Raw genomic sequence first — 6,988 nt, forward strand, 5'->3', positions numbered from 1 at the left:
CTCCACGTCTTCGCCGGCATTTGGTGTTGTCGATGTTCTTGATTTTGCTTATTCTAATAGATGTGTAGTGACATACTTATCATCTCATTGCATTAATTTGTGTTTTCGTAATGACATGTAATATTGAACAAGTTTTTGTATGCTTATTTTCAATCTGTATATCTTCCCTGGCGAGTTGTCTGTTCAATTCTTTTGTCTATTTTTAAATTGGCTTCTTTGTTTTCTTATTGCCGAGTTTTAAGTGCTCTTTGTATATTTTGGGAAAAGTCCTTTATCAGATATGTGTTCTGTGAATATTTTCTCCCATTCCGTGACTTGTCTTCTCATTCTCTTGACATTGTCTTTCACAGAGCAGAAGTTTTTAATTTTAATGAAATCCAGCCTTTCAGTTATTTGTCTCATGGAACGTGTCTTCGGTGTTGCATCTAAAAAGTCATCCTCAAACTGTAGGTCACGTAGGTTTTCTCCTATGTTTATCTTCTAGAATTTTTACGTTTTGCATTTTACCTTTAGGTCTGTCACCCATTTTGAGTTAATTTTTGTGAAGGGTGTAAGGTCTGTAAGTTTGTTTGTTGTTATTTTTGCATGTGAATTTCCAGGTGTTCTACCACCATTTATTGAAAAGAATATTTTTGCTCCATTGTGCTGCCTTTACTTCTTTGTCAAAGATCAGTTGACTGTAGTTATGTGAGTCTATTTCTGGGCTCTCAGTTCTGTTCCATTAGTCAATTTGTCTATTATTTCACCAATACCTCACTGTCTTAATTACTGTAGATTTATAATGTCTTGAATTCAGGTTGTGTCAGTTCTCCAACTTTGTTCTTCTTCAGTATTATGTTGGGTCTTTTGCCTCTCTATTATAGAGTCAATTTGCTGGTATCCATAAAATAACTTGATGGAATTTTTATTAGGATTGTATGGAATCTGTAGATCAATTTAGGAAGAATTGATATCTTGACAATATTGAGTCTTCTTATTCATTAACATGGAATATCTCTCTATTTATTTTTTCTTTGATTTCATTCAACCGTTTTGTAGCTTTCCTCATATAGATCTTGTGCATATTTTGTCAGATATATCTAAGTATTTCATGTGGGCATCAATTTAAAGTTACATTTATATAGGATATCCTTAGAGCAAGCTTATCCTTGTAGCCTATTTGTGAACTAATCTTAGTAAAAACTTATTTAACCTCTGTCAGATTCAATTTCTTCTTTGCAAGGCAAAAATCATCGTGCCTTCTTTGCAGGTTGTTATGTACAGAGTAGAAATGAATATAAAGACTAAGTGATCAATACATTGTACCATAATAGGTAGCAATATTTGGAGAAAATATATAGTTTCAAACATTCCTGTTTTTAACTTCTGATCTCCAACTTATATTTCACTAATCATTAATTATGATATTGTTATCTTAAACTTTATTAAAGCAACTTGAAACTTTTGAAAAAGCCCCTGTTCACATTAAAAATAGCTCGGCTGATCGGTCAGCTATAATCTTGCACTCCATGAACGGTACTGGTGGTGTGAAAAAAAGCCAGTTTTCTTATTTCACCTAGAGCTGTAGGAGGACACTTTCTTTCTTTTTTTTTTTTTTCTTCAGGATCCTCAATGTTTCTTGCTTGACTACTAATCAATTGTGTTGCACTTATTAAAAATATTTTTTTCTTTAAAACACTGAACCTGGAAATTAGAAATAGCATACTTTGTGTGCACAATATATTATTATCGTCTGAAAAATATTTGTCTGCTAGTACCGCATGCATAATACAATATCTGAGTGGATAGAAAGTAAGTCGATGACAGAAAATGTGTTGGCAGCTTTCCTGTCTCCCAAAAGAACTTGAGGTTGTTTACAATAAAAACGTTGTCTCATTAAGATCAAAGACCGAGGAGTTCCCTGGTGATCCAGTGCGAAAGAATCTGCCTTCCAGCGCAGAGGAGGAGGTGATTCCTGGTCAGGAACTAGGATCCCAGATGCCGAGGGGCAACTCAGCCTGCACGACACAACTATTGAGCCCGGTTGCCTCACCTAGAGAGCCTGCAGCCGCAAACTACAGAACCCACGCTCTCTGGAGCCCACGCACCACAACTAGAGAAGACAAAACCCACAGGCCGCAACTAGAAAGGAGCCCGCGTGCCACAAGAAGAGCCTGTGCGCCGCAACAAAAAAAAGATCCCGCATGCCACAACGAAGATCCCGGGCGCTGCAACTAAGACCTGACGCAGCCAAAAAAAAAAAAAAACAAAAAAACATCGAAGACCATGAGCATAAGACAAAATTAAATGAACAACTCCATGGAAGTGGTAAAGGGAGCAGTTTGTCAACACATTTCAATTCGGAACGGATGTTGCCTCTGAGCGCACACTCTGACCCGAAGGTCCCAGCAGCTGAGCAGAGAGCTAAGTGCAGTGAACGTCAACTCGCTGCTGTTGTCAGCAGGCAGCCTGTGAGAAGGCAGGAGACGCTTCATGCCCTGGGGAGTCAGACTCCAGCCTACTGTGTACACCGGACCCAGACGGGAGACGAAAACGGCCAAGGAGAGGGAGACCACAGAGATGGAGCCCAGGAAATGAACCGGGTTGGGAGATTTCATTAAGCAGCCCTTCTAGAATGACTTGTTTATTTAGGTGAGGGCCTGGGGACAGAAAACGTACTTCCTGGGATTCTAGACAAGCCAGCTTGGCCTCAGTGGAGATTAGTGACGAAGTGAAAGGAAGGGTTGAAAAGACAATTCGAGTGCGATTGTCAGTGACCCCTGAGTCCAGTCTAAGCAGCTTGGACTATAGCTTCTGGGCCGTTCTGTGCTGGCTTTTTTTCCTTTTAACCAGAAAAATGTTAAATGAAAATATCTTAAAAAGATTAATCTAGGAGTAGTTCCAGGATGGTGTTAGGAAAGGCACTGGGCCAGACAGCCTGGCTATGGTCGGACAGAGAGAAGGAGATGAGCCGTGAGAGACATTTCAGAGGAAAGAAGCCATGGGGTGACAGTTACGGGGCAGAAGAAGCCAGAAAGGTGAGGGGCACAAAGCAGGCTGTACTTCTGCCAAACAAGTTTTTTGAGGAAGGGAAAGAGTTTTGTTTTAAAGAGGTTGACTTTGAAAGGATGGTGGTCAACCCTCCAGCAGACAGAGGCAGAATGCAGGTGTTCAGGGCCACGCACAGCGATGGATGGTATAGTTAGGAATTACCCACGTGGACATGATAGTTGGTCAATGACAGTTAAGCATTCTGAAGAAGTAACTCTGGAGTGAATAAAAGGGCAAACGCAAGACTTTGGGGCACAAGTACCCATCAAGAGCACCAGGAGAAGATGCCCGTAGGGAAGGGGGAAACCTTGTTCCCACGTCCCCCAGTAAAAGAAAGGCAATGGTCATAAAACAGTCAATGAGTTATCACACCTCAAAATACTTAATCAGATCCGAATAAACTTTGGGCATTTTTCTTGGACAAATTTGAAAGAAGGAATGTCAGTGGACAGTCAGATGCTGGTTGCAGAGCAAGCCTGTGCTCTCTGCTAGTCTGTCAGAATTTAACGTTTTCTTGTAGGTCAAGAGGGAGTAATTCCTGTTCACCTCTCCTGAACCACCTGCCCTGCCGAATGTGAGGCCAGAAAGTGTGGATGTAGAAATCCTCATCCTCGGGGCAGGCTGCTAGATGCGCCTTTGGTCCAGAGGGGAGTCTTCAGAGAGACATGGGAAGGCTGCCTGCCGAGCCTCTTACAGGTCCCGCCAGCAGATTCTATCACGTTGCACAGACAGTGAATTTATTTATCATCTAGGGGGGAAAATCAAGTCTGTTTTCTGCGGGGAGGTATTTTTGTGTTTTCGGCTGACTTGGGGAATTCATTTCACAGGTTGCATCAGTAGTTCTTTCTGTGGAGTCCCCTGCTCCCTGCACCCCATTACAGGCTTGATCCCAGCATGCATGCTGGCATTTCACCTGCTGATAGAGCCCTGTAGAAAACAAGTGGTTCAGCCTTGTCTTCTACAAATATTAAAAAGTAGACCCTAGGCATCATTGTTTACTTGTTAGGTTTGTCCACTAAGTACCCAACATGCTTGCTGGGAGCCAGACGTGGCGCTGGGCCAGTCAGAAAACTCAAGAGTGCTTGCTGGTCTGTGAAGATGGAGTGATTGAATTCCTCCTGCAGTGTGAGTGTGAGGGACCTTTGGGAGAATCGCTAAGGGGAGAGCAGGCAAGTGGTCTGGGGTGGTGGGTGGGTGTTGCTACGGAGATGCTCCTGCAGGGGGCTCAGCAGCAGCTCAGAGCTCAGGGGGTGGGCTGTGAAGTCAGTAGGAGATGGAGAAGGTCAAAGGCCGGTGAAGGAAGAGCCTTGCTTCCTAAAGGAGGGCAGTTGAACTTGACCCTGAAAGCTACAGGGAATTACAAAAGGGGGCTAAGTGGGAGAGCAGCAGGTTGGGGGTGGGTTGGATGGGGTGGGGCTAGGGCACAGCAGAGGCACTTAGGGCCGCGCCGTTAGCCCAGGGCTGCAGGGGTTAAAGGGTCCCTGACATTTCAGATTGCCTCTTCCGGGAGGAGCAAAGCCTCGCTTTCTCAGTGGAACGGCACATCTTAGAGCCTCCCGGTTCAGAGCATGTGGGTCTCTGCTACATGAACTGTATACACTTACACTTTAGTCCCGTGGCAAATAATACTTAGCGTGAAATAGTTTGTTTCAAAAGTCTGTGGTGTGCTAAAACTGAGGATGATTTGCTGACAGGAGTTACTTACCTCCTTAGCTGTGCCCAGTGTTGGCAAAACGTTTGATGTAGAATGCTCTAATTATATTTAATGTCCACATTGCCAGTATTATGTCAGAGAATATTAGCAAGCAACGATGCCTTTTACTTCACATGAAAGAAAATCACAGCCTGTCCTTTTAATACACAGCCTCCATCACTTCAAATGGAGAAGAGTGCTTTCAACTCAGCTGGATTTAAAGGATACTTTCCACGTTGACACGTGCAAAGGCCATAGTGTAAATCAGTTGACATAGTGATGGCTTCATGTTCTGATTGCCCTCGGCAAGTAAATATGAAAGGGATCTTTGCCAGGAAATTTGAGTACCTGTATTTATCTAGACTCGTGCAGAACAGCCAGAACAAGAAACAAGGTAACTATGAGAAGTAACAGAGATAAATGCTTCCTGAGAGTGAGCTAGAAAGGGAACCTGGAATGATTTGGCAACACAACTACAGAGCAAGGGATGAAAAAGTAAACAAAGGCAGTGAAGGTGAGGCAATCGAAATTTGGCTGTGCACAGAAGGCTCCCTCGGCCTTCATTGAAGGGCTTCACAGATGGCTTTCAAAAACATGAATCCTTTTCTTTATGTTGTGACCTTCTTCCTCTCTTAGTCCTGAAGAAATTCTCAGTTCTCTACATACTGGCACATTGGAGTTAGTGGCAGGAAAAAATGTGAATGTGGTTTTACAGACACACGTGGAAACTGGCACCAGGCACACCTAACTCCAAAAACAGTCGAACTCAAGCCACGCTGAAAATGTGACCATCACCGACTCCCACTGACCGGGGCGGGGGGAGACCTCCTGTGCGACGAGCCATCCGCCAGCAGTGCAATAGCTTTTGTGTCTTCAGCTCGAATCTGAATTTCTAAGAGGATTTTGGGAACTTAACGCACGATCTTTTCAAATTTCTAAAAGCTCTGAATAACTAGAGGTTGACGTTGAACTTGCCTCTTCTTCTTTCCAACTTAATGGTCAACGTTTCCATGACCATACCACTCATTTGACCTCATGCCATCGTGGTCCCCAGTCTCCCTCAAGTCTTGGGCCCAGGTCCGCTCTGCAAACTTCCTTTTCTACTGTACGCCCGATCGATCTGCTGTTGTCACTGCTTTCCTGCCAAGAGAACAGGTTGTAATCCAGGCCTGCTGTGCTGTGCGCAGGGCAGGAAGGCAGCTGATGGGAGTGAAATAAGGAGTGATGTGTGGAACTCAGGACTTAACACTAATTTTGTACAAATGGGGAGAGGCTCAGGGAGAGGCAGAAAGTGATTGCCTCTGTTTACTAAGTGAAGATCCCAACAGATGAATCAACTTCCTGTACTGTCAACACACATCCTACTAGTATCAAAAAAGGGCAATCTGCATGCATGTCCCACATCTGTATATTTAACTTATGGATAATGCGGACTTTTTTTCTTTTTGAGAGAGAGGATCAAACACACACGTTAATAGCCGACTGAAGGACTGTCTTTCCCCTTCCTCATCTCAAGTTTTCTCTTACATTCGGACAGGCGTACGACTGAAGCTGCAAGAGTATACGCTGGTCCTAAAGAACTCTTTGTGATGGAAAGACTGGAAACTTGCAAAATATATTGGAAAATGGGCCTCACTGTGGTATGTGGTAGACCATGCAGTGTGTAGTTATTAAGTGCAAAGAAATAAGGTTGTAAGGGGACAGTTTAAGCACTTCAGTTATAAGGATTTCTGTTGTTTTATCATCAACACGCCTTTTAAATTTACTAAATAAAACCCAATATGTAAAGCAGTTGATTCTGGTTCTGAAGGTGCATTTGCCGTCAGCGCATGAGGTCCTAGCAGGCTGAGGCTCCCAGTTTCTAAAGGAAGGCCCTGGAGACAGGGAGCCCCACTGAGGAGAATCCCCACTACGTAAACAGTGGAGTCTGGGTTGTGTCGGGAAGCACGTAGAAGAGTACATCTCAGGATGGAGACAAGTTTGTAAACAGGAAGTGAGCCGTAGGGTAATGAAGACCCCCAGTTCCAGGAGGACCTGGAGCAGGCTGGGTGGCAGAGTGTGAAACAGGTAAGGACGAGTGGGTACTGGGCGCTGAGACCCACATTCATGTGCCGCATGGGCAAGAAGGGTGGGGCCCTTGGACACAGGTGCTCCTCTAACATCAAGTGACACCCAGATCCTATGTAGGAATCCCTCATCATTTGTGGTTTTGCCATAGTTATGCACCCAAGACTAGAAACTCGTCTTCTACAAAAGAAGACAATA

This window comes from Delphinus delphis, chromosome 14 (assembly GCF_949987515.2).
Source record: "Delphinus delphis chromosome 14, mDelDel1.2, whole genome shotgun sequence".
In the NCBI taxonomy this organism is placed as follows: Eukaryota; Metazoa; Chordata; class Mammalia; order Artiodactyla; family Delphinidae; genus Delphinus; species Delphinus delphis.